The sequence below is a fragment of the Aedes aegypti genome, chromosome 2 (genome assembly GCF_002204515.2).
Source record: "Aedes aegypti strain LVP_AGWG chromosome 2, AaegL5.0 Primary Assembly, whole genome shotgun sequence".
Classification (NCBI taxonomy): domain Eukaryota; kingdom Metazoa; phylum Arthropoda; class Insecta; order Diptera; family Culicidae; genus Aedes; species Aedes aegypti.
Window position 1 is genome coordinate 131,109,398 of NC_035108.1, and position 27,695 is coordinate 131,137,092.

The following is a 27,695-nucleotide window of genomic DNA, read 5'->3' on the forward strand; positions in this document are numbered from 1 at the left end:
TCTATGAAAAAAGTCTTAAACCAAAACGTCGAATAGACAGGAGTTTGGAATACAAAAGGTCTAAAAACCCAAATATCGTATACGACAATTGGAGGAAAAAGATTTCAAAAAATGTCTCTTAAAGGGAAAACAATTTCTCACCAAGCAACTCATTTTTGTTCTCTTGTCCTTTTGACGTTTTTTCTTGAGACTTTTTGTCTTTTCGACGTTTTGTCCTTTTATAGCATTAATCCTTTTATAACTTTTATTTCTTCTGGAAAGCACAATGTTCTCTAAGAAATTTGTCGTAATAATGATTATTTGTTAGGCTGTTCTTCCAAAGTTGGCCTTCCTCGATTTTAAAGCCGCTATTATTTATTTCAGTGGTTCCCAACCTTTTTGCAGTTGCGATCCCGTTCAAAATTCTACAAACATCCTACGGACTTATAAAAAAGTGTCCTCAAAATGGAATCCTTCTAAATATATCAAAGCTCAAGAGAAGTTCATCGTAGGCTATACAAAAGCCAGTTCTGTAGTCTACTTACCAGAAGTTTTTTCAATCTTTCCAAGAGTGTGTTTAGCATCATTCCAAGAATTCGATATTGAATTTTAAAAGGAAACTTGCCTTAGTAAAAAAACAAGCAATCGAGAAAATAGCGATTTGTCAAAGATGTTTTCTGGCGAATAATTTAGGTTTCTTAGAGATTTCATCAGGTATTTCGAAAATGTTTGAGAATATCGCCAGGAAGCAGAAGAAATTTGCCAAGAACTGAGCCGAATTCCAATTTTCTGTCACTAATCGCTAGTATACGCTTAAAGTAAAGGGTGGTCATTTCAGTTTTCTCAAATTGATGGACCCCTCGTACGCCAGCTAGCTGAAAAGTTGATTGCACTCGCCATATACGTCAAAATCGTAGAACTTGATTTAGAAAAAATGTTCATTTCATAGAGTAAATACCATTGCTCACCTAGTTTTTGTAGCTTATCTTACTCAGTTTTTTCTCAGCTTTCTGATGGTGACAGAATTCTAAACGAGCGGTGCGGTAATGGTGAAAAAACTTTTTTTGAACAAAATTCAAAATGGCGGCTAAATTCAAAATGGTCACCACATTTTTTTAGTCTCGCATGAAAGCTATATCCTCTATACGATACCACTAAGTTACCTATGTGTTCCAAAGAAAATATGATACATATCACGTGAAGAAATACCTAAGATTTATCAAAAAAATGCCTTTTTTCGCAAACTGTTTAGCTAGCTGGCGTACGAGGGATCCACCAATTTGAGAAACCGAAAGAACCACCCATAAGTTTTATCGAAAACTAGCGATCAGTGACATAAAATTGGAATTCTAACGATGGGTACCGATGACGGCCTGGTTTCAGCGAGAGTTGCTCAGATATTAATTTTCTTTTATGTCCGAGACCACTTTGGAGATACGAGAACAAATAAGAAACAAACGAAATGGAAGCACATAAAAGTTAATTTTTCGAGTTTTATGTTCAAATGTATTGAAAAAATGACAATAAATAACATTATATTTTACAATTTTTTTGATTGACCTTTGTATTTTTTTTTTCTTTATTTTTTATTTTAGGTACTGAGATTTGTTTACTTTTAAAATTCCAAACATCCTACATGGATCAGTAAATCGACACTTCTTTCTCCCCTTCAATATTTTTAATTTTTCAAAGTCTACATAAAAATAAAAAGAGAAAAATAAACATAATCAATCAATTTTTAATTTGCAATGCAAGCGGGGTCCGCGGGCAATTGGGTGGGATACCCTGATGTATATCATGAATTTTCTCATCTTTTAAAAAATGGACTGTTCATTGGTTTATGTTGTAACAGTCAAATCTTCTATGGAATAGCTTATCTGTTTCCTCTAAAGGCAATTTCTCCATTATCTTTCGAAAAACAGAACTGGACTTCTTCTTCGCTTTCTTTTACTTTGTCTTCTTTTTCATAATAATTATTTTTCTTATTCTTCTTATTTTTCTCTTATTTCTTATTATTTTTCTTCGTCTTCTTCTGTTTCTTTTTCTTAGTTTTCTTCTTCTCTTTCTTCTTTTTTTAGTTCTTCTTCTCTTTCGTTTTTTTCATTTTCTTCTTTTTCTTCTTATTGTCTTTACGTCCCTGCGGCGTCACCAGAACAGAATCCTCTGAATAGACTAAAACACCGAGTTCGCCTCTCATATTGCTAGAAATTCACAATCCTCTGAATATGAAACTTCTAGTTTAGTCTAGTCTAGTCTACTAATAGGGTCAAATGGTCCAAAATGCACTCATGGGGTAAAATGGCCCAGTTTATATTTCAGGGCCGATTTCTTCACCTTCGTTTAGGCCGTAAGCCACGTTTACCCATATGATTAAACTAGGTTCAACGCCTAAGCGAGGGTGAAGAAATCGACCCTTAATGGAATTAATAATACTGAACGGGTTTTAAATGCTTAAAATCACTTCGTTGCACTGTGATTAATTTCGTCGATTTCATGCGCTTTTTGAATAGCGCCCAAACCGTTGATTTGAGTGATATAGTTTGTTCGGAGAAGCGCATCTTCTGATGAAAAAAAGTTTTGCGATCATGAAACCATGAAAAGACTCTTATGGACAAATGTTTTTATCATCTGCCGAAAGGGAAGATATGGTACTTTCATGATTTGTAAGAGTTGTCTGTGCCATTTTGCACCGAAGGCAGTTATAAAGGCCTAATCTACCCCTTAAAAAACGAGTAATTCATAAATAACATTGTCACTTCAAAAGATAGCGTGATGATATATTCAGCAAAAACACGGGTTTTTTCAACACAAAAAACTTTGTAGAAATGACAAAAAATGTCAAAACTCTTGGAAAAAGTTATGATTAAGAATATTATTTTTAGGGACCATTCACATACACCGGCATATATCTCAAAAAGTATAAGAGATAGAAAAATTATGTCTTCGACAAAATTGTTTCAAATTGCCAATTCTATAACTTTTCCGAAGACACCATATGTCTATCTTAATGTTTAAAAAAAAAATAGTTTTCTATCTTACTGCTAGGTGGATTGATCACAAAACTTTTTTCATCAGAAGATGCGCTTCTCCGAACAAACAATATCACTAAAATCAACAGTTTGGGCGCTATTTAAAAAGCGCATGAAATCGACGAAATAAAACACAGTGCGTTAAAAGCACTATGGTCGCTTGGTTTTTCACTTTAATAGATAATATCGTTGAAATTTGTAGCCTGTTGTAAATCAATATATAACACAGATCTAAAAATAAGCTTGTTACACTAGCAAGTGTCATATAACTGCTCAAATATATTGTTAGGCTGCAACATCTTGCTCTAATTAGTAATAATTAACACTTTGGATCGGTTTCAGTAGTTTTTTGCATCGAAATCAATAAATCAATAATTGTTGAATCAACAAAGTCAGTTTCTTTGCATATTCAATTTGTTTTCTAGAATCAAACAATTAATCAACCGAATCGAGTTTCCGAATCGCTCATAGATACACCAGATGATGGACACAATTTTGAAATCCAAGATGGCGGCTGTCGGTTTCGGAAAAAACGACAGCTATGAACTGAGAGTTTTTTTTTGCCAAACTTCGAACCTAGATACCTTCAGCATAGCTTACAGAGATTTTTGAAATATTTTTGGGAACTACAGTTTGATTTGTAGTACTTAAAACACCGGAGCAAGTCCTAAAAAAAATTCTAACCGCCGGAAATTGGTAGATAACTTAGAATTTATCGCCATAACCTATAGATTTTTTTATTGTATGATGATCGTATTAGTGTAATCTAACAATTGGCATTGAATTTTTGATTGTAAGCCGTTCAAAGAACTACAATATATTCACAAAACTGCGTAGAATACAGAAAAAATACATTTTCAACTATAACTTGAAATTTATCGCGATGACCCAAACATTTTATGATCTTAAAATATATTCATATTTAAGGCCATCAAATTTGCAGAACACTGATAATAAATTTCTGTTGAAAAAACTACAATATTTTCACAAAATAGTGAAAAATATAGGAAAATACAGGATTTCTACAGTAATTTCATGTTTATCGCAATGACTCATCAGTTTTATAATTTTAAACTCTTTGTGTGTTCATGAGAAACAAATTTCCTGAAAATCGTTGATCGCTGTTTGTTCAAAGAACTACAATATATTCACAAATCTGCGTAGAATACAGAAAAAAATACATTTTCAACTATAACTTTTATGATTTAGAACATTTTGTGATCTTAGAATATACTCATATTTAAGACCATCAAATTTGCAGAACACTGATAATAAATTTCTGTTGGAAAATCTACAATATCTTCACAAAATAGTGAAAAATACAGGAAAATACAGGTTTTCTACAGTAATTTCATATGTATCGCAATGACTCATCAGTTTTATCATATTAAACTCTTTGTGTATTCATGAGAAACAAGTTTCCTAAACTTCGTTGATCGCTGTTTGTTCAAAGAACTACAATATATTCACAAAACTGCGTAGAATACAGAAAAAAAATACATTTTCAACTATAACTTGAAATTTATCGCGATGACCCAAACGTTTTATGATCTAAAAATATACTCATATTTAAGGCCATCAGATTTGCAGAACACTGATTATAAATTTCTGTTGGAAAAACTACAATATTTTCACAAAATTGTAAAAAAATACAGGAAAATACAGGTTTTCTACAGTAATTTCATATTTATCGCAATGAGTCATCAGTTTTATAATTTTAAACTCTTTGTTTGTTCATGAGAAACAAATTTCCTAAACATCGTTGATCGCTGTTTGTTCAAAGAACTACAATATATTCACAAAATCTTGTATAATACAGAAAAATCTTAATTTTCTGCTGCAATGTAGTGATTGCCTATAGATCAATTAAAAGATTTGAAGTATTTTTAGTTATGAAAATAAATATATTTACAGAACATTTTTTATGTTTTTTAAAGAACTACAACAGTTATACAAAACTATGAATAATACAGGGAAATTACGATCCTAACAACAGTTTGAAATTCATTGCAATGATACATGTGTTTTGTGATTTTAAAATATTGTCATATTTAGGGTTATCAAGTTTTCACAATATAATCGATGAAATTTTATTACGAGAACTACAATATTTTCACAAATTACCATATAATACAAAAATATTCTGTTGCTACCGAAGCTTGAAAATTTTATCATCTATATAATTTTCTAAATCGTTGTGTATTTTCAATAAAACTAAATGTGCTCAAAATTATTAGAAGCTGTTTGTTTGTTTGTTCCTTTGAAATATTGTAAAACTTTCTAATTATGAAAACATAACCCAATTACTGAACTATAGCGGAAATAAATCTGAGGTACATTCGATTTGCATAATCTGCTGATTTAGACATAGCGTGATATATTCTAGCAATATTAATAACTTTCAAATGAAGTTGTCTGACTTTATTTTTATGTGGTAAAATTATTCTTTATATTAAAAACACAAGACGCCTTGAGCGGCTATTGGATCAGTAGGTATTTTTTTTATGTTTCAATAATCGCTCATTCAAAAATTATTATCTATACTAATTCTTTTTTCTGAAGTAGGTATAATTTGACCATAAAAAATAGCAGTATAAATAACGAAATTCTAATTATGTAATGCTTTTTATCCAGTATGTTCGTCACGAAATCTGTTTTCCGTGAGCGGAATAGGAACACTTAGATGCAGTAACAGTTTCAATTAAATATATTTTATGAATGTTTTTAAAATAATTTCTATATGACCGCTGATCATCTATACTTGGAGCTACATTGTAACATAAAAAAAAGTATTGATCGACTCAATAGTTATTTTAAAATGAACCTTCAAACACCTTATTTCCCTTAAATGAGGGGAATATGGTGCACAGATGGTACTCTATTTCTTTTCCCTGCGAAATAGGAAAACTACGGTGATAGTAAACAGTACGATGTGGTTAAACATTAAAATATCTGTAAGTTTTCCATAGCAATAGGTAAACGAAAGTTTTTTATTGCATTCAACATTCTATTGTGATTGTAGTTCTTTTAAGAATAAAATGATAATATTTTGAAGCAGATTTTTTAAGATGTGTCATGTTCAAATATTATTAAAGTAAAGCTGGTTGAAACGATTCTTACTGTTTAACTTACTACATGGTAGTTAAAAGTATATGCTATTAGTACAAAATAAAAATGGATCTGAAAAAGTGACATAAAAATGGGTTTTCAATTAAGCCCTAGCTGAGACAGTGATTAGGGTAACTGCATATTTGTGATATTTACCTTTATATTTTCATTCTTAATTCTTATTTTAGGTTATTAGATAGATGGCATCAAACATGTTCTTGTTTTTTTTATGAGAAAGTTTTGAATCATAAAATATAGGTCATTGCGTAAAATTATTAAATTACAAAAGAGTTCTTAGTTTTGAATAAATTATTGAATGAAAATATGTTAGTTCTTTGAACTTACACGTATTGTCTTTTTCATTCGCAACAAAACGTGCTGCCAACTTTCGAACAGACTGAAAAAATCGGTAAGGAGGTGATTTGCTTTTGTGTTGGCAAGACTGGTGAAACGTCAAATTCCAGAGAATAAATCGAAGAATGTGATTTGCCATTGTGTTGGTAAGACTGGTGAAACGTTATATTCACAGTGGTTGCTTGGCTGGCGACGATTACAAATCGTCGCGTCCGATAGGGTGCAAAATTTACAATATCAATTTTTATTTATATTCTTTTCTCGTGAACATGGAAATAGTTTGAATTAATAATATCAATGCGTCATCGCAATGAATATCAAACTAAACTATTGCTTAAACTTTTTTTTTCTGCCATATGCTACGCAGTTCAATAGGTATATATGTTGTAATTCGTTAAGGTGAAGATAAATCGAAGCCAAAGTTCAAATTTTCAAGAGCACGGATCTGGAGAGCCAAACAACCGTTTGAGCTGAAAACCTAATCGATTGGTCACCACCAGCTAGTGACCAATCGATTAAGTTTTCAGCTTTAACGGAAGCATGGTTCTCCAGATCCGTGCTATTGAAAATTTGAACTTTGGCTTCGATTCATCTTCACCTTAAATGTACAAATTACAATGAAAAATGTTTGGTAATATAAATTCGAACTTCATTGATAGATAAGTTCCAAGTTGTGAACAAACAAACGCTAATTTTTTTGAGACTAGCTCCAGTGTTTGTAGTACAAATCAAACAATAGATTCCAAGCACATTTCTATAACCGCACATGAATCTACAAATAAGGACAAACTAGGGTTGAAGCGATCAACTTTTTTTTAACACCGTCATCCATGTAAGTAAAATATCATTAATTGCGTTATTATAAGTAAATTAAAAAATGATGTCATTGCGACAATAATGGATTAGCTACAATTTGTAGTTGTAAGTCTCAAATATGAGAATAGTTCAAAACCACAAAATCTATGGGTCGTTGCGGTGAATATGAAGTAAGATTGGTTGGTTTGACTTTATTAACGAGATTTTTAGCCCTAGGCTAGTTCATCTCGGGACCAACGGCTTTACTTCCCTTCCGAAGGAAGTCGTCACTATAACTTTTTACGTCATAAGTGACTATGTCGGGGATGGGATTCGATCCCAGGTCCTCGGCGTGAGAGGCGAGTGTTCTAACCACTACACCAGGTCCGTCCCCATGAAGTAAGATTGTTGAAAATATTTTTTCTGTATTATTTACAATTTTTTGAGAATGGTTTAATGCTTTGGAGAAACTATAAAATTTGCTCAGTTAATTTATGGTTTATAATATGAAAAAATATAATAAAATCATTAAAATGATAACTCCTTGCCACAATTAATATATTGCAACGGAAATCTGATATACTTCTGTTCTTCTTCTTCTTTCTGGCGTTATGTCCCAACTGGGACAAAGCCTGCTTCTCAGCTTAATGTTCTTATGAGCACTTCCACAGTTATTAACTGAGAGCTTTCTATGCCAATGACCATTTTTGCATACGTATATCGTGTGGCAGGTACGAAGATACTCTATGCCCTGGGATGTCGAGAAAATTTCCAACCCGAAAAGATCCTCGACCGGTGGGATTCGAACCCACGACCCTCAGCTTGGTCTTGCTGAATAGCTGCGCGTTTACCGCTACGGCTATCTGGGCCCCATTTCTGTTATAATACATAATAATACATAGATATGATTTGTGCAAATATTATCAATAAATAGAAATTGCTATATTACCAATTTTGTAAACTGTTTGTCGTGCTTTGAAAACAGAAATAATAACTGCTCTATTTTTTATATTTATTACGTTGAACATATTTCAAATCGTAAACACAACTATTATGAAAACGCAACCATAGTCAGAAACTGTTCTGTATTATTCGTGATTTTGTGAAAATATTGTTAGTTCTTAGAGCAAATAGCCATTATAATTGTTGAGAGTTAGTTAGTTAGTTTTTTTTTTTTAAACTTAATAACGGTTTCGAAATAAGTCATGTGATCTGGAGGCAATAAGTTATTTGCATTTGGCTGACAAAACGTCGAAAGGTGGGAAAGGTGGAAGAGAACGAAATGATCTTGGAAGAATTGTTCTCTTCCGAAAGAATAAAAAAATCGATTTTTTTTTCTTTTCGATGTGTTATTCCTTTCAACGTTTTGACATTCAACGTTTGTTGTGTTTTGATACGTTCTATCAATTTATATATGAATCTGAAAAATTTTTAACCGTGGAGATTATAAGAAAATGCAGCAATTTTGAAATTACAGAAGAAGTTTTATATGTTTCTGTATTATACATGATTTTCGAGCACACTTATTTTCCTTGAAAATTTACAACAATTTAGAAAATTATACAGATGATAAAATGTTCAAACTTCGGTAGCGACAGAATATTTTTGTTTTATACGGTTATTTGTGGAAATATTGTAGTTCTTTTAATAAAATTTCATCGATTATGTTGAGCAAACTTGACAACCCTAAATATGAGAATATTTTAAAATCAAAACACCCCTGGATCATTGCAAAAAAATCAAACTGTTGTTGATCGTATTTTTCCGATATTATTCACAGTTTTGCGAAAAAGTTGTCGTTCTTTGAAAAACATAAAAAATGTTTTAAAATATGTTTATTTTTTTACATCTCACAATTGAAGCATTGTCTTTAAATTGATAAGGTCTAGAGACAATCAATAAATTGTAGAAGAAATTTCAGAATTTAATACAGAAAATTACAAAACAAGATTTTGTGGAAGTATTGTAGTTCTTTGAACAAACAGCTATCAACGATGTTCAGAAAATTTGTTTCTCATGAACATACAAAGAGATTAAAATTATAAAACTGATGACTCATTGCGATAAATATGCAATTATTGTAGAAAACCTGTATTTTTCTGCATTTTTCACTATTTTGTGAAAATTTTGTAGTTTTTCCAACAAAAATTTATAATCAGTGTTCTGCAAATTTGATGGCCTTAAGACACCGACACGTTAATGCTTCCAGTGGACGATTTGCCCTTTGAAGGAAGCACCACACTAGACAACGGACTAGCATGCAACGCCCAGTGGCACAGTCGAAAAACTTTCATGACGAAAAATTTTCCGGACTGAAGCGGGAATCGAACCCACACCCCTTGACTCGATGCGGCTAAATGCTTGGTAACACTAACCGCACGGTCACGAAGCCCACACGGCCTTAAATATGATTATATTTTAAGATCATAATATGTTTGGGTCATCGTGATAAATTTCAAGTTATAGTTGAAAATGTATTTTTTCCTGTATTCTACTCAGTTTTGTGAATATATTGTAGTTCTTTGAACAAACAGCGATCAACGATGTTTAGGAAATTTGTTTCTCATGAACAAACAAAGAGTTTAATATTATAAAACTGATGAATCATTGCGATAAATATGAAATTACTGTAGAAGGCCTGTATTTTCCTGTATTTTTCACTATTTTGTGGAAATATTGTAGCTTACCCAAAAGAAATTCATTATCAGTGTTCTGCGAATGTGATGGCCTTATATATGAGTATATTTTAAGATCGTAAAATGTTTGGTGCATCACAATAAATTTCAAGTTATAGTTGAAAATGTATTTTTTCCTGTATTCTACGCAGTTTTGTGAATATATTGTAGTTCTTTGAACAAACAGCGATCAAAAATGTTCAGAAAATTTGTTTCTTTTTTAACAAACAATGAGATTTAAATTATGAAACTGATGACTCATTGCGATAAATATGAAATTACTGTAGAAAACCTGTATTTTCCTGTATTTTTCACTATTTTGTGAAAATATTGTAGTTTTCCCAACAGAAATTTATTATCAGTGTTCTGCAAATTTGATGGCCCTAAATATGAGTATATTTTAAGATCATAAAACGTTTGGGTCATCGCGATAAATTTCAAGTTATATTTGAAAATGTTTTTTTTTTTTCTGTATTCTACGCAGTTTTGTGAATATATTGTAGTTCTTTGAACGGCTAACAATCAAAAATTCAATGCCAATTGTTAGATTACACTAATACGATCATCATACAATAAAAAAATCTATAGGTTATCGCGATAAATTCTAAGTTATCTACCAATTTTCGCCGGTTAGAATTTTTTTTAGGACTTGCTCCGGTGTTTTAAGTACTACAAATCAAACTGTAGTTCCCAAAAATATTTCAAAAATTTGACATGAATCTAGAAGCCCATACATTTCTGTAGGTGCCAAAATTTTGTAAATCGGGCTTAGGACAGCCGAGATATAGTGGGTTGAATTTAGCGTTCCAACTGATTTTGAGGCTTCGTCGTCCGTGTAAGTGACGAATATCTTAGGCGGACAAGTGTTAATTTGGAAATTAGTTAATTTCCTATCCCGACATTTATAGTCTTATAAATCGACTTTGTCTTTCTATCGCATCAACTCAAATATTGAAAACTTCTAAACATCAGAGCACCCCCCAGCAGGATGACAATCTAACCCGATATTTTGGTACGTCTTCAATGTTTTGGTTCGTTCTGTCACGTCCATTTGGCATTTTGAACAAGTACTGACTTTGAATGCTTTCTAAACATCAATATTTGACGTTAAACAAACAGTTTGCCAGGAAAAAAATCACATTCGGCCATAGAAAATATTGTAAACTGCTGTGTTTCATTAAAAGTTTCTAATAAAAACTAAAAAAAAACTATAAATTTCCAAGATCTCGCAAAAAATTTCAGGTTTTCGTTGAGAAACCGTTGATTCTTCTGGAAGTTTAAAGGATACCGCCAGGTATTTCCGAAATTACGATCATTTTGAGAATTGCAAGACTCCATTGGAGTGCCGCTTACGATACGCAAAATCTCGCTTGTTATCACACAGGTTTCAGTTGTAAGCTGCTCCTGCTCACTAGGAATTCCCAGATTTCACTATTGGCCCTCTCATACCTCGGAATCTCTCTGGATTTTTTAAGGAATCCGCAGAATCTTTATGAAATCCTCTAAATTTCGGAGTTATCATTAAGAATCCTCAAGATCACACTGGGGTTCGTTAGAAATCCCAAGAATCCAAAGAGATAAATCTGGCCACTTAAAAACCCTCAAAATTAGCTCAATTTAGCTGGACACTATCAGGGTCACACTTAAGCCTACATGATCCCGAAGGAAATCCATTCAGATCCCTTTGAGCTTCTACTGAAAATTCTCATGATTCCAGTTTTTCAATAGTTCGAGGTATTTAAACCCATAATCTCGCTAGGAATCCCCACTTTCCGTTGCTGTGAATCTGAAATAATTATTTTGCATTATACTATATTCATTGTATCGATATTCAGAGCACTATCCAAAATTACAGCAATTGTTTGATATTTATTGCGGCCCGCAGCACTGATGAAAAATCGTGATTTGGCCTGCGAGATGGTCCTATAGAGCAGAGCTTGCAGCAATTTACTCGCGGCAACAATTCATTTCCTTCTCGGAGAAACTTTCTTATGGGAGACTACGTCAACGATATATGAAAATTTGTTTTTTTTTTATTTTCATATAAGATTTCCTCTTCTTGTTTTTTTTTTAAGGTTGTTATTGCATTTAAACAAACTGAAAATAGAAAGTCTTAATTGGTTGTGCAAAACTCGGAACATATGCCAAATTATTGACAAAAGTCAGGTTTGGTGCCAATATCTTGTTGATTGTAATTTTGTGTAATATATAAAAGAAATGCATTTTGAACTAATTCAGCACACATATAAAAATGATGGGCCTTCCTTAGCCAAGTGGTTAGAGTCCGCGGATACAAAGCAAAGCCATGAAGGTGTCTGGGTTCAATTCCCGGTCAGTCCATTATCTTTTCGTAATGAAAATTTTCTTGATTTCCCTGGGCATAGTGTATCATCGTACCTGCCACACGATATACGAATGAGAAAATGGCAACTTTGGCAAAGAAAGCTCTCAGTTAATAACTGTGGGAGTGCTAATTGAATACTAAGCTGAGAAGCCGGCTCTTTCCCAGTGAGGACGTAAATGCCAAGAAGAAGAAGAATATGATGGTTTCCGCCTAACTTCTAATCCGTACAAAAGTCATAGTGTTATACTTCCGGGGTAAGGGGGTTTTAATGTGCTGTAATGTGTCACATTGATAGGGATAATAACCAATTCGGGGTAATGACCCATTCGGAGTAATGGCGTTCAGAGTAGTGTCACAGAGCCCATTTAACGATAGTGCCCTGCCGATACCGAGCACAAGACAAAGGTACACCCCACTCCCCATCAGCAAATGGAGTGTCACTTATGACAAGGGATAATTTCCGATATTTTGTGGCTTTCGGGTTGAGGTGGGAAACCAGAAACCAATGCCAAAACGCTTCGGTGGGATGAACATTACCAGAAGAAGTTTAGTGGCGCTGGATGTAAGGAAAATGGTTGTGGGCCTCGTTTTACGGAGATGAAAACTGAAGCAATGTCGTCAAACAATGGCATCCGAGGACGTGCCCACTGCTCAAGTACGTGTTGTGATTATCTGCGTTTATGTTTGTAAATAAGAGCATCAAAAGGATATCGCTTTTTTGGAGGTGAATTTACATTAAAATATGAAATGTGTTGTGTGCGTGACAGCAATCACGATCGCAATTAAAACCGTTCCGTCCTATAATTTGATTTTTTATTTTTATTTAATTCATTAATTTATTCATTCCTAGGGAATCCGATGATGAGTGGTGAGCGTTGTACGTGAGTTGTAATAAATTACACCCATTTGGTCAATGAATCCAATAGCGTAATCTCTCCTTTCATGCGTGATGATGCTGCGAACGATCGGATTATTTTTCATTTAATATTTGTGTCCGCTGCCAGTCACCACTCGGTGTTGTGCAGTATGGATTCATACGGAACAAATTAAAAATATAAACCCCTTTTAATAAAAACGCATAAATCGGTTGTGCTAAAAACTGCAACGCAAGATCCGCGTCGCACTTAGGGGTGTTTGGTGAGTAGTTGGTCAAAAAGAAATTGTGTAAAGTTGCTTGTTTTAGTAAATTATGTTTTCCTTGAATGACACACGAATAATTAAGGAGTAGGAACTCTGTCCTCTCTTCCTATTTTAGCACCCCAAAGTCAGGGTTCGTCAAATTGCGATGCTCAATTGAATCAATTTTGAGGTCGCTCAGAATTGTTATCAGTTTTCTAAACAAATTTCCAATTTCAAATGACATTTTCTTCTTCTTTTTCTTGGAATTACGTTCTCAGCTTAGTGTTCTTTTGAGCACTTCCACAGTTATTCACTGAGAATTTTCTTTGCCAAAGCTGCTATTTTCGCATTCGTTTATCGTATGGCAGATACAATAACACCCTATGCGCAGGGAAATCAAGGAAATTTCCATAACGATAAGATCTTGGACCGACCGGGATTCGAACCCAGACACACACCTTCAGCATAGCTTTATAGCCGTGAGCTCTAACCACTCGACTAAAAAATGACATGTGAATCTCAGAATACAAAATTTCACCTATTTGGCCGAACGCCATTTGTCGGAATGCCATCCAAATGCTGTTTGGCTGAATGTCATCTGACCGAATAGAACATTTGGCCGAATTATGAACTAACATTTAAACTGGTTGTCAAGAGTGCTAATGAGTTGGGCTAGTTTTTAATTTATGTTCCGCTAATAACTGTACATCTTCAATGCGAAAAATATCTCTAAATACTTTTATCCAGCCACATTGAATAAATACCCCTTAGTGCGCTGTTTGGGCGTATTGTAGTGTAACAGTTCGCTCAGGCGCTTGGGTGCACTAATTCATCAACGGCTATCCAGATTTTAATTAAAGCCTTTTCGCCGACCACTGCGCGCTGCCATGACGCCACTTTTCTCCAGCTTTAGGCACCCGTTAAAGTAATAATTAATTCTATTAGCCATAAAACATGCCCCTTTGAATATAACACTGCGAATTTGCTATACGCACTTCGGGCGATGCAAATACACGAACGCAGAGAAGCAAACACGTGCTAGAAGTGCTGGCGAGGTGACTGGAGAGTGGATGCACGCATTAGAAGAGACAGACTATTTATTGCGTCAATAGAAAGTTAAAACTCTGCATAAAAAAATAAGAACTGCCCCATAATCAATGAAGTTATTAATCATTACAGTTTATAGTAAGTTCTACGAATATATATGATATTGTTCACAAATTGCTTAATTGGTACCGGTAAAACACTAAATAATGATTAAATACACTTTAGCGTCAATAACCACTGGAGCAAAATTTTTGGCTGTTGCCAAGAAGAGCAAGTAATTGTCAATTTTTGGTGGCGATTTCCATGGTTTTGTTATTATCAGGGAGGTAAATGGATGCAGATAAAACCTCCGCTCAGTTTCGCCTACCAGCATGTACATTGTTTTCGACGCATTCACCACCAGTTCGACTCTTTTTGCTTCGCGATTCAGGCGGGTGAACAAATCTACCATCGTTTCAAATTTTCTCGAATGTCGTCTGCGAAGCAAACAAATTGTCTGGATCTCGTGAAAATCGTGCGTCGACTGTTAAGTCCGGCTCTCCGCATGACACCTTTAAGGGCCATTCTCATTGCGCCGTGTCGGGCCGGGCCGGGATTCATCCGGGACCCGACCGGGTTATGTTTCGAATAACTTTCATGTGTTTTACATGTGAGTGTTCACACCGAAGCTACCGTGCCGGGCCCGGGGTCAAAACGGGGGTTTTCCGAGCTGTCAAAAAATATCGTCTACAACAATATTTGGTACTCCCTGGTGGATGCACGGCTGGCAGCATATAGTTCATTTCACGGCGAAATTCTCTTTCTTTCGCTCTATCTTCGACAGGTACTGGCACCGTTGTTTTCAGATTTCTTAAAAGAGAGCAAGAGAGCGGTTTTCGTGTGCAATGGGCAATTCTTTGTCATGTGTGTGTAGTTGTGAGTTCGCTGTGCTTTACCAATATGAAGACAGGTGACAGATTTGTTTTAATTATGTTAGGTATTTATCATCGTTCGTGTAAAAGATGAAACGCACCCGAGAAGGGTTTTGCTTTTTTTGTGATAACTTTTTTCTTCACTTAACGGCCCTACTGGAACAAAGCCTGCTGCGAGTACTAGAGCGCAAATTCAATGAAATCCAACTAGATCTCAATTTTTTAGTTCAATTTTGGATCACAAACAACTGTGTAAATTTTGTGTGCAACCAGTTTTATCTACGGCGCGCGTGGGCATAGCGGTTGAAATTTGTATGCAAACATATGGGACCATTTTGAGGAATCAAGTTCCTTGCGGTATGCGACCACTGGATCATATTAGAGTATTACGCATTACTCCAACAATTCCGTTATTAGAAGGCGGCCAAACATTCTCCCGGTGTTTTCAGAGGAGGCTTCCAGAAGATTCATCTAAGGAAACCTCAAGTATTCCACTAGGAAATTCACATGGGATCTCTGTATTAATATTATATCATAAATTATTCTAGTTGTTCTTGTGGAATCGAATTATCATAAGGGTTTTTTTATTGTCCAAGGAGCAGAAAAAAATATCATGCTAATTCCCGGAACAAATTTCTTGGCAAATTCTTAACTTTCCTATATAATTTTTGAACACATTCAAACACATTCCATTACTGGAAATTTAGGTTGCTGGAGGATTCCATGGATTTTCTATGGCCCGCTTGGCTGAATGTTGTAAATTCCTTGACAATGCAGTTTATACGGAAAGTTTTAAGATTAGCTGCGGGGTTAACGATTCTCTAAATCCTTCGACCGTCTCGATCTCTGGTAATGCTTTAAAAATGTGATCGAAACTAACAGAGTTTTAAATAGGAGTTTTTAAATGTTTTTTTTTATGGATTCGCATTATGCGTTTTACACAGTGTATTCTGTGTTTTTCGCTTTTGGCGACTTTTAAGAGATACCTATCTGGTTTTCGCTGCTATTCTTTTTCATGCTGAGATTGCGAAAAGCTTAATCCTGTCTAGTTTGGGTAGTGGCTACGGTTAGGGTAGCTTAGATCAATCTTCAACATAAAACATCAGCAACGATCAATCTTTCTAGACTCATGCAAATGGTACAGCTCAAGTGGCGCTAGTTCGAAAACCTTATTTTTGTGAGGGGAACTTTTATCTAGGTAACCTTGTGGAACCAGTTTTTGCTACTTTCAGAAACATGAAATGGCAAACTCGCGTGCCAGGCCTCGTGCGTGCGTGCTCGTAAATAACGCTAACATTGCTACACTCATTTCTGAGTAAACAACCAGAGATGTATGTGCTGTCACAATTGATATTTCTGTTGGTGACCTCAATAGGAAATACGTCTTTCGTTTTGTGGTGTTTTTACCACATGATGAACCATCCCCAATGGATGATTTCAAACGAGTTGTCAAACACTGCCTATGAAAAGGCTTTCTGATGATTGTGGGCAGTGATGCTGATACTCATCACATCATCAGGAGCAGCTCAGATATCAATTTGAGAAGCTCCAGTCTGATGGAATGCTTAAGTAGTTCAAATCTTGAATTACTTATCATAGGAACTCGATCATCCTTCATGGTATCTGCTACAGAAGAAGTGTTAGTCATAATACTCTGCTCAAACAGAATCAGTCATGAGTTGACGAATTGGCATGTATCAGATGATGAATCATTATCTGATCATCGCTACATCTCTATGTACATAGGAATGTAAATTCGCTGACTTTGCATTTTTCATACTCCACAAACTGGGAATTGGTTGTGATCAAATTCCATGGATTCTCTCCATCCATTGGAAATCCTAGTGATTTGGATGTTTCTACTTCTAGTGAATTGGGACACAATTGTCCTTACTTCGAGTGATTTCACAATTTCTTGTCACTTTGCTTATAGGGAATGTTCCTCACAACTCCCTTTGCGGGACGAGTGAACGTCTGGCTATTTGTAAAGGAATATGTCAGATAGTCAGACTGCTTCTAAAGCTCTTGTTTCGGCTAACTCATGGTCTAAGCTTGTTATCGCACGTCGAACTCCATTTGAGTAACTGAATTCAGCGAACTCCGTAAACCTTGTATGGGTCCTATTCTATTCTTCCATTGCTGGGAATGAATTTGCTAATAAATTAGCTCGCAACGGAGTATTGCATGACTTCATTGGCCGTCAGGCAGCTATTCCAATTTCGAAGTGCTGGGCGAAACTTCAGAAATTCTTGGGCTACTTAGCACAAACAATATTGGAATAATTTTGAGTCATGTCGTCAAACAAAATTGTACATTAACGAATCTGTCAAAGCAGAATTGCAGTTTCTTGGTTACAATCTTGACTGGCCACTGCCGACACAACTATCACATGGCAAATCTTCAGCGTGCTGACACATTTGTGTGTGTGATAGTTGTGATTCCGTTTATGAAACTTTTTAAAACCTTATATGTTTTCGCGTAATTGCGATTCCAATTACTTGGTAAACACTAATTAAGTGAAACTGATTTCAGAAAACTGAATTTTTAGGACCTACTGTTATTCTTAACCCGCTGTGGTAATGAGCTATAGGCTCTCTTTACGCTCATGCGTTTTGCAGGGCCCTTTTTAGGGCGCTGTTCGAACCCATTGTGGTGTGGAGTTTGGTGCTCTCATTTCGCTTATGCGATTTTTCCTCTTCAAGGGACCCCACTCCTATTTCCGCCTATCTTTCCCTTCCCTTTCCCCTCCCATTGGGTAGATGATGAAATAGGTTCAAATATGGCGATGTCACAAATCTCCCAAATGGTGGGGAACGTGCCTCTGGAGCCGGCCTTCTGATACCTGATAGCTGCGGGGTTAACGATTCTCTAAATTCTTTGGCCTTTGTTCGACCGTCTCGATCTCTGGTAATGCTTTAAAAATGTGATCGAAACTAACAGAGTTTTAAATAGGAGTTCCTCCAGGTGTTCCTATAGAAAATCCTTTAGGTATTCCTCCTAGAATTTCTTTAGAAATTCCTCCAGAAGAAGCTTTTGGGATTCCTCATGGAATTCATCCTGGAGTTTATCCAGGGATTCTTCAAGACATCCATTCAGGAATTCTAGAAGGAATCTTCCAGGGATTTGTTAAGGAATTATTTCATGGATTCCTCAATGAATTCCTACAGAGAATCATGAGTTCCTCCAGGAATTCATCCAGGAGTTTCTTCTAGAATTTCTCTAAAAGTTCATTCAGGAATTCCTCCAGGAGTTCTTTCAGGACTTCTACCAGGAGTATATCAGACTCACGAATTACCTTCGAGGTGGTGGACGAGTTTGTCTACCTCCAATCCTTGCTGACGGCTAACGAAGGCTCATAATCAGTGAAAGTCGTGCCAACTATGGGCTCCATAAGGAACTGCGGTCAAAAAAGATTCACCCCCGCACCAAATGCACGATGTACAATACGCTCATTAGACCGGTAGTCCTTTACGGGCATCAGATGTGGACTATGCTCGAGGAGGAAATGCAAGTTCTAGGGGTTTTTGAACTCCGAGTGCTAAGGACGATCTTCAGCGGCGTGCGGGAGAACAGTGTGTGGCGTCGAAGAATGAACCACGAGCTTGCCCAATTCTATGGCGAATCCAGTATCCTGATATGGGGTCATGCACAAATTACGTCACGCTCCGAGGGGGGGGAGGGGGTCAAGCCAAGTGTGACAAGCCTTACAAAAATTGCGGGGACTCATACAAAAAACGTGACAAAGGGGGGTCCCTTTGTCGCGTTTTTTTTTTTGTATTTCGGAGGACTCATCAAAAAGGTTGAAATTTAGCGTGACATAATTTGTGTACCATCCCTATCCTACCAGTACAATGTTATACAAACGAGAAAAAATGATTTTATAATCGCTCTCTCTTCGGAGCTCTACTTTGCTGCTGCTATTTATCAAGCTTGTTACAATTGCAATGTTGGAAAATTTTAATTTATTCATAGTCGCAAAAACCTTTTACCATTAGAAAACGCTGCAGGCCATCCGTGTCTCTATTGTTTCTCACCAACCACCGAATTGATTGAGTTTGGTGGAGATGCATTGCGGTAATGGAGGGGCTGAGAACAATTGCTCTTCGCATCGTACATGGAGCCCGTAATTAATTTTACTACGGCCAGAAGGGGTAAATTATTCCCCAGGCACGAAAATCGACACGGCTGGCACTTGGCTTTCGGTGTTTGTGCGCGCAAAATTGTGTTCTCAAAGCAACAAGGCCGATCGATCTTTTTCGGATGCACTTGGCTCGCGTTTTGTTCCGGGAAGCAAATGGGTGCATGTTTCGGTTCAATTGGGTTAAGTACCATTTTACGCTCAGCAACTAATTAGAGCAGGCAGTTTACAGCCCGATAAAGTGCATTCATCAGGCGGGGTTTGCTTAAGCGTCCAAAATTAAAATTAATTTTATTTATCTTCTAACGTGATGTGTTCAGGCGTAGGTGTGTCAAATGAACAGGTGTATCGTTCGTTGGTGTCGATAATGTTCCACAATCGAATAATGATTGATGATAATCAATAATATCTTAATTTGATAGATGGATTATGCAAAAGGCGATGAAATCTATGATGGGTGTTTTAAACAGATAAAAGTTAAAATCTCCTTTTTCGCCATTCTGGCGTTTCGTCCCAACTGTGACAAAGCCGTTTTATGTACTTACGAACTCTTCCACAGTTTTTAACTGAGAGTTTTCTTAGTCGATTGACCATTCTTGCATGTCTATATAGTGTAGCAAGTACGAAGATATTGATTGATTGATTTGCTTTATTATAGAGACTTTCAGCCGTAGGCTGGTTCGTCTCTTACGAAGATATTGTACACGGGTAGAAATCAGAATCCAAAAACAAGATAATGACTCATGATATCATGATTCCAGCGTGTTTTCGTCTTATGAAAATACACCATGATTTGGACTCATGATACCTGAGTCGCGCATCCGTTTATGATCGACAAAATAAAAAAAAGTTGAAAATAGCATACATTGAGATTCGAGCCAAGAACCTTCCGATTGTGAGCCACGTACTCTACCACTCAACCGCTTCGTCATCTTGAATCAAGAGTGATCGATACGAATGAGATGAAGCAAAGTGCGCCGCTTAGAGTTTTCACACTGAATGTTACGCTTATGAGGAATCATGATTATGACTCCAGGAACCATGATTTGTGATCCTGATACTATGACCTAATTAATTTATGAATTTCATGATTTGTAAATCATGGTGTGCTGATCAGATTTTTATCCGTGTATGCCCTGTGAATTTGAGTAAATTTCCTTTACGAAAAGACAATCGGCCGGTGGGATTCGAACCCACGACTCTCAGTTTGATCTTGCTGAATAGCTGCGCGTTTTCCAGTATGACTATTTGGACCAAAATATGTAAAAGAAATTGCCCATAACAGCTATCTCTATAATGTTTTAGTAACAATCTTGTTGACACATTCACCTTGTGTATCTGCAATAATTGTTTAACATTTTGAGAGCAAAAAATTCTCATCAATATTGATACAGATTAGCAATAATGATCATACATTGATGCAAATCAAGTCAAATCAATGACTCCTATTTCTGCATGCATTACAACTTGCATAGCAAATCAGAACCATTCGAAAGCTCTGCCTGCATGTAACGTGCTCTGTCGATTATCGAATACACATTATGCAAATACAATCTCAATTTGTAAACGAGTGAAACGGTTATTAGGTGAAATGGTTACACAACGATCACAACGGTCATAAATGCACGCTCGCAATTGCCATAACCAATTTGTAAGGGGTACCGAAGGGTAATCGATTCCCTTCACATATCAATCGTTAGAGCACAGTCTGCTAGGGCGTTGGCATTCGTTTGTGGCCGCATCGTTGCCATTTGGTGAAATGTGTCGATGCGCGATTTATTAATTGAGGTAAAAAAATGATGGGTTTTTCGCACTCACGGCTGGATGAAGTGTGAACCCAATTTGTGAAGTATGCGTGTAAAATGGAATGCCCGTAGTTACTCGATGGATGTTACCTTTTTCGTTTCCCAAAATTGCTTTACTTTCGCATTTGGCACTTCGTTTTTATCAAATCTGCAGTTCAGTCAGAAGTGTTCGCAAATTGAAGGCCCAACATATAACATAAATTTGAAGTATGGTTCTCAAAAATAGTTTTTCGATACGAACATTTGAAAAGGGCCTATAGTGAAAAACAAGTTATGTTAATATTGATACATCAAAGCTGATTCAGGGATAAAAAGTGGAACACAAAAAGTCCAAAGAACAAAAAGTCCACAAGACAAGAAAGTCCAATCCAAATCCAATCCAAATCCAATCCAAATCCAATCCAAATCCAATCCAAATCTAATCCAAATCCAATCCAAATCCAATCCAAATCCAATCCAAATCCAATCCAAATCCAATCCAAATCCAATCCAAATCCAATCCAAATCCAATCCAAATCCAATCCAAATCCAATCCAAATCCAATCCAAATCCAATCCAAATCCAATCCAAATCCAATCCAAATCCAATCCAAATCCAATCCAAATCCAATCCAAATCCAATCCAAATCCAATCCAAATCCAATCCAAATCCAATCCAAATCCAATCCAAATCCAATCCAAATCCAATCCAAATCCAATCCAAATCCAATCCAAATCCAATCCAAATCCAATCCAAATCCAATCCAAATCCAATCCAAATCCAATTCAAATTCAATCCCGGATGTCTTGTTCTCCGGAATGTCTAAGACTGAGGAAAGGACAAATCCGTCGTTTCCCGATTAACTCATTCCTATGGAAAGAACCACAAAAACCACAGCAGCTGCAGGCTACCGACTGTTCGACCGAATCACAATCCCCGGTAAACTCCACTGTAACTGAGCTTCCTTGACTTACCGGACAGTCATCTCTCTCAGCTCTCTAGCTCTCTCTCTCTGTCATTAGAACCTAGATTGAGACCCGTTGTGGTTAAGTTCGTTTTCCCTTATAGACGACAGGGCCATGAAATCCAAAGACGGCGAAATCTTCGACATTAGCCTGTTTAAGTGGAGGCACACCGGAATGCCGGAGTAGACGAGGTAAAACGCACCACTTAAGTAAAAATCACGTGGATTTGTCAAAAACGTTATTCTTATTGGGTTCACGTACAGGGTTGCCATTATGCCAGATTAATCTGGCTCTGCCAGACTTTTCATCGAGGAAAAGACAAAAAGACAAACTGCTCAATTTGCCAGACTTTTCCCAATCAAGCCAGACTTTGAAGCAATAAACATTTTTTTAGGAATATCCTTAAAAATATGGCACTCTAAACACTTACAACAGCGGTGTATAAACCAGGAAATAAATATGCTCGTATTGTAAACGAACAGCAATATTCAATAAGATTTGTATTTTTGTTTAACTTGTCTGCTTTCCATTATTATACGTTGATATATTGGCATTTAAAACTCATGTTTTGTACACACCACTGCTCATTTACAACTTGACGGTTAGTAGTTCGAACTATTTTCAGATAAATTTTGGAGCGCAGGTCTCATTCATAAAGCGATTAAGATTTTTGTAAACAGACGCATCCCGACCAACCAGTCTTCATAATTCTTTATAGATCTTTGGCCAACGATGGCGATCGCTAACGGTTCAAAACGAATCTATATCGATCGCTATCGAAAATTACTGACTGGTTGACCGGGATGGTGAAACTTTTTGATGGTTCCATCGTTTGAACTAAACTTTTACAATCATGAGAATCTAAGTACCAGTATCTAAATCAAACATAAAGGACTCATTTGATAAATACCAAAGGTAATATACTAGAAACAAGGCCAAGTTCAAGTTTCAGTGTTTTCTTCACTGAAATTCTGATTGAAGTGAAATTAGGGTAACTTTTAGTTCATTTTCAGTTAATGGCGTATTATTTTTGTTTCGTGGAAATTTTTTGATCTACCAGCATTTCTGAAAAAGGTGTCTGCCAGATGTTTCAAGAATTTTTATTTTTTTTCACCAGACATTTTCCAAAATGTACTGGCAACCCTGTTCACGTGCAAAACGGAAGGGGAAGTGTACCAGTATTTGCCGCTTATGGAAATATTTTTTTCATTATTAATTAAAAGATTTTTGCTTACTCTAAACAACCATGAAGATATTTAATTCAAATTAAATGAAACAATAGTCAACGATTTTCAAAGCAGCAAAGGGATTTTTATGACTAAATCTAGTTTTTTCTATCCAAATTCTCTAATATTAGGTATGGCGCTTTTTGCTCCACGCCATGTACTCAGAAGGTTGTCCAAATCCTCTTTGTTTATTTTTTAGGTGAAAATTAAAAATTTTTTTTTTTATGAGAGAGACAGTATTATTGATAGATATATCGTATTAAACGATCGTAATTGACTAAAACACCTCTTATTTCGGAGATATTTCGGTGGCGCGATTTACCCCGATTGTGCATTTCACACTCATTTCCCCTATAATTAACCAGAAGCCCGACAAACATTGCGGTATGTGGCAGTTGGCATCGCGTCGTCGTCTTGTTGGCTCGTTCTCGGAGCTCAATCAGGCGGAAAATGTCAACACTATTATCGGTTCCACTTGGTGTGTAGCTCATTGCGACATCAAATGCTAATTAATATTGATTACATTTGATCGGTCTTGTTTGCGGTGCATTTCATGATCGGACGCCTCCAGTGTTCGTCCCCAACCATCATCTCTGACCGGACTGGTCGACAAGGAGGCACATTCAATCTTAACCGACGAGACGAGACATTGTTGAGGGGGCGAAGCGTCTTCAAGGTGATGCTACCCTTTGAAATAATCAGTGTAATTTATGGTGCTCTATGGTTAAATCTACTGAGAAGAGAGATACAATGTTTAGATTCCTTCGGTGAATTGAAATCATGGAGGTAGTCATATACGAGAATACCTTGCTTCCTGGCTAACGTAGAATACATTTATCACAAATTGGTTTAAAACGAAGGGTAACACAGCGTAACAAAAATGACATTTTTGCGTGTCTCAAGGATCAAATTATGTGTCTCTAGTAGATTTAAGGTTGCCGAATCTGCTTCCATTCTCAGAAATGTTCCAGCACGTCACAATTTTTAGCTACAGGTCGCCAAAGTTGCATAAAACACTGGTTTTATTCATGTTTACATGAAATTTAAAGTACGATTTGTCAAAAAATTTTGTGATCTAATCCGCCAAACATGCAAAATAGAACTTGAACTTTCATTTTAGACATAATTTGATTGAAATTGCGCGATTAAATTTCGATTAAACCGATTTTTTCAACATGCTTGCAGTCTCCATACAAAATTCTTCGTTTCTTCTATATGGCAAAATACAACAATTCTCTAAACCATCAAAAAATAACTTTTCCGCATCGAAAATATTACAAACTTTAATAATAAGTATTGTTATACACATACAGTTTGAATTCTGTGGCAAATTAAGCCAATATATTACCTTACAAGCTGACGAACTTGCATGCAAGTTGGCTGAAATAGTCATTTTTTGCATTTTCAACAGTCAATATCTCAAAAACTAGACGTGCTATGATATTTCTAAAAACGGCAATGGATTCAGCAACCCTTAATTAAGTGAACAGCGGTATTTTGGTGCTGGAGACAAAAACGTGTTTCGCAGTGTAATATATTGTTACGTTTTTTTAAAGATTGTCCCCAGTATTTATATTTGATTGCATAATGATACGTTTCTGGAAACTCATTTAAGAATCAGACTTCAACCAGAGATCGCTTAATAAGTTTGTCAAAAATCAGCAACAAATGTTATTACGTTACCGACCTCCGACATGACATTTTCAAATAGTTACCTTTTCGTCAATCTTCATCCGATTTTTTTGAAACCACCTTCAGTGGACTTTTAAAAGGTACTAGTTAACCATACCGGAGATATTCCGGGTTGTTGTGAGGCCACTAGGGTGCCAAATTTTGGAAATGTGATTAGTTTTTTATTTATTGCAGTTACAACACCACAGTTTTTATGTAAAACATAAGATAATGATTGATTGTCATCATTTAAACATAATTTGAATTAGTGGACCGTTGCGGAACACCGTAGTCGGATCCACAAGGGCCTCTTTGAGGACATTTCCGTTTCATGTCCAAAACATACCATGCGACGTCTCAATCTTCATGAATTTAGGAGAACATTTCAGTAAAAGAAAAAAAAACTCGGTACGATGTGGCCATTCCAGGGCTCCTGGCACAGATTCCACGAGGGCTCTTTAGGGACATTTCCGTTTTATGTCCAAAACATACCGTGCGATGTACAGACGTCTCAATCTTCATGCATTTGAGAGAACTAAGTAATGAATGAAAATCAGTTTATTATCAAGTGATTTGGCTACTCCAGTTCCATTCGATAGAACATGTCAATAAACAAAAGATAATTACGACCACCTGGCACAAGTACCGGCAAAGAAACCTGGAACAGGTTCCGCCATAGCTTCTCTAGTGAAATTTCCTATGTATGTTCCGTGATAACTAATGTGATCACTCCAAAGCACCAAGCATAGGCTTCGCCAGGGCTTGCATTGAGACTTTTCATTTAACGATCAAAACATACCGTGCGTCGCTAATGTTTCTAAGCATTGGAATGAACGTGTCAATAGCATTTAGCGATAACAAAAAGCAGATATCAAAATGTTAAAATATGTACTGTTAACTGAGATATTGAAAGATTTAAAAAAACATTTGAATTGATGCGAATGAACTAGCTAATTGAGTTGAAAGCCTCATATGTAAAAAATATAAAAATGAAAGGATTATATGTAGGTAATCACTTGCTTTTAATAGATTAAATCCTGAATAGATTCCACCTGATTCGATTCCAGATTAGATGTTTGATGAATTCCTGGCTAGATTATTGTTAAATAACTGATAAAATCATTGACAAATTGTGAGATAGAACCGGGTGGAACTGGAGTAGCCAAAGTAGTTTGTTTTGGACATAAAACGGAAATGTACCCAAAGTGGCCCTGGCGGAACCTGTGTCAGGTGCTCTGCAGTGGCCAACTCTGTTGATATTTAGCTTATTCCTCCTTTATTGATATGTCCTGATGAATTCTCGAAGATTGAGACGTCGCATGGTATGTTTTGGACATGAAGCAGAAATGTCCCCAAAGAGGCCCTGGTGGAACCAACTACGGTGTTCCGGAACGGTCCAGCATCATCCTTCATTAACGTCTAAAGAATAAGTTTTCAATATGGGATGATAAGTTTCTTTTTACATTACAGTACAAGCAAGTTTAGAGCATTTATCAAAATTTCTCCATAGTAATTTCCAAGTTCCAAGTCTTTGGACCGTCTTTAAATTACCACCTAGAAAGCTGAAAACTTCACAGAACACTATTCTAATAGTAAGGATGGTAAGAAGCATATGAGAGATTGAATTTTCACACATTTTTCCAATTTGAACTCACACTTACATTCCTTCCCTTCCCCGATGACCGGAAGAACGTGGCTGGAGCCATGGTTAATATTAGATTAGAGCATTTTGAAATTTGCATAAGCATTCCTCCATGTATTTTGTCAGCCCATTATATTAATTTCGATCCCAGTGTATTTGTTAGCAACTTTTTCAGAAATTACAACCGAAATATATCAAAGGATGGTAAATTTTAGTTAGTTTTATTCTTGAAGTAATAGAATTTGTTATTCCTCGAAAAATACATTTCTGTTCGTATGATATCTTAAAGCATTTTATAAATTGCTCTATGTTAACCTACTGAGGAGGCAGCCCCTCTAGCAAGATGTAGGTAGCGCAACCCTGGTTAGGTGGCCTATCGAAAACTTTTCACCAACCACGAAAGGCAAAAGTAGAGCTAACGGATTGATTTTACGGCAACAGATCCGGCAACGAATAAACGACAACGATTGGAAAGTTGGATCTTGGAACGTGAGAACTTCGAATGAACCCGCGCGTGTTTGGCTCTTGGCTCGTGAACTGCGGAATGTCGGCGTGAACATGGCAGCTATCCAGGAAATACGCTGGCCTAGAACTGAAGAACGTGAATTCCGAGCGGTGAACTCCATCGCCAACACATCATTTAAGTACTACAGCGGCGGCGACAGAGCAGAACGTGGAGTTGGCTTCATAGTGATTGCAGATGAAGCAAATTGTTCGGTGGAAACCGGTAAGCGACCGAATCTGTATGTTGAGAATGAAGGGCAAGTTCTTCACAATGTAGTGTTTCAAGCAAAAGTTCAGAATAAACACTCAAAAAGGATGCGAATAGTGTCGAAAATTATCAATTTGTTAGAAATTGGAGTAGCTTGTCTTTGCTCGCCCCATACCCCTGATCGAAATCCTGGCTG

At 36.2% G+C, this 27,695-nt stretch overlaps 1 protein-coding gene across 1 annotated transcript in view; it reads left to right on the forward strand.

Annotated features, from left to right (window-relative positions):
• LOC110676024 overlaps positions 1–27,695 on the forward strand; it is a 540,392-nt gene that overhangs the window by 452,238 nt on the left and 60,459 nt on the right. The gene's annotated exons all lie outside the window — the stretch shown is intronic.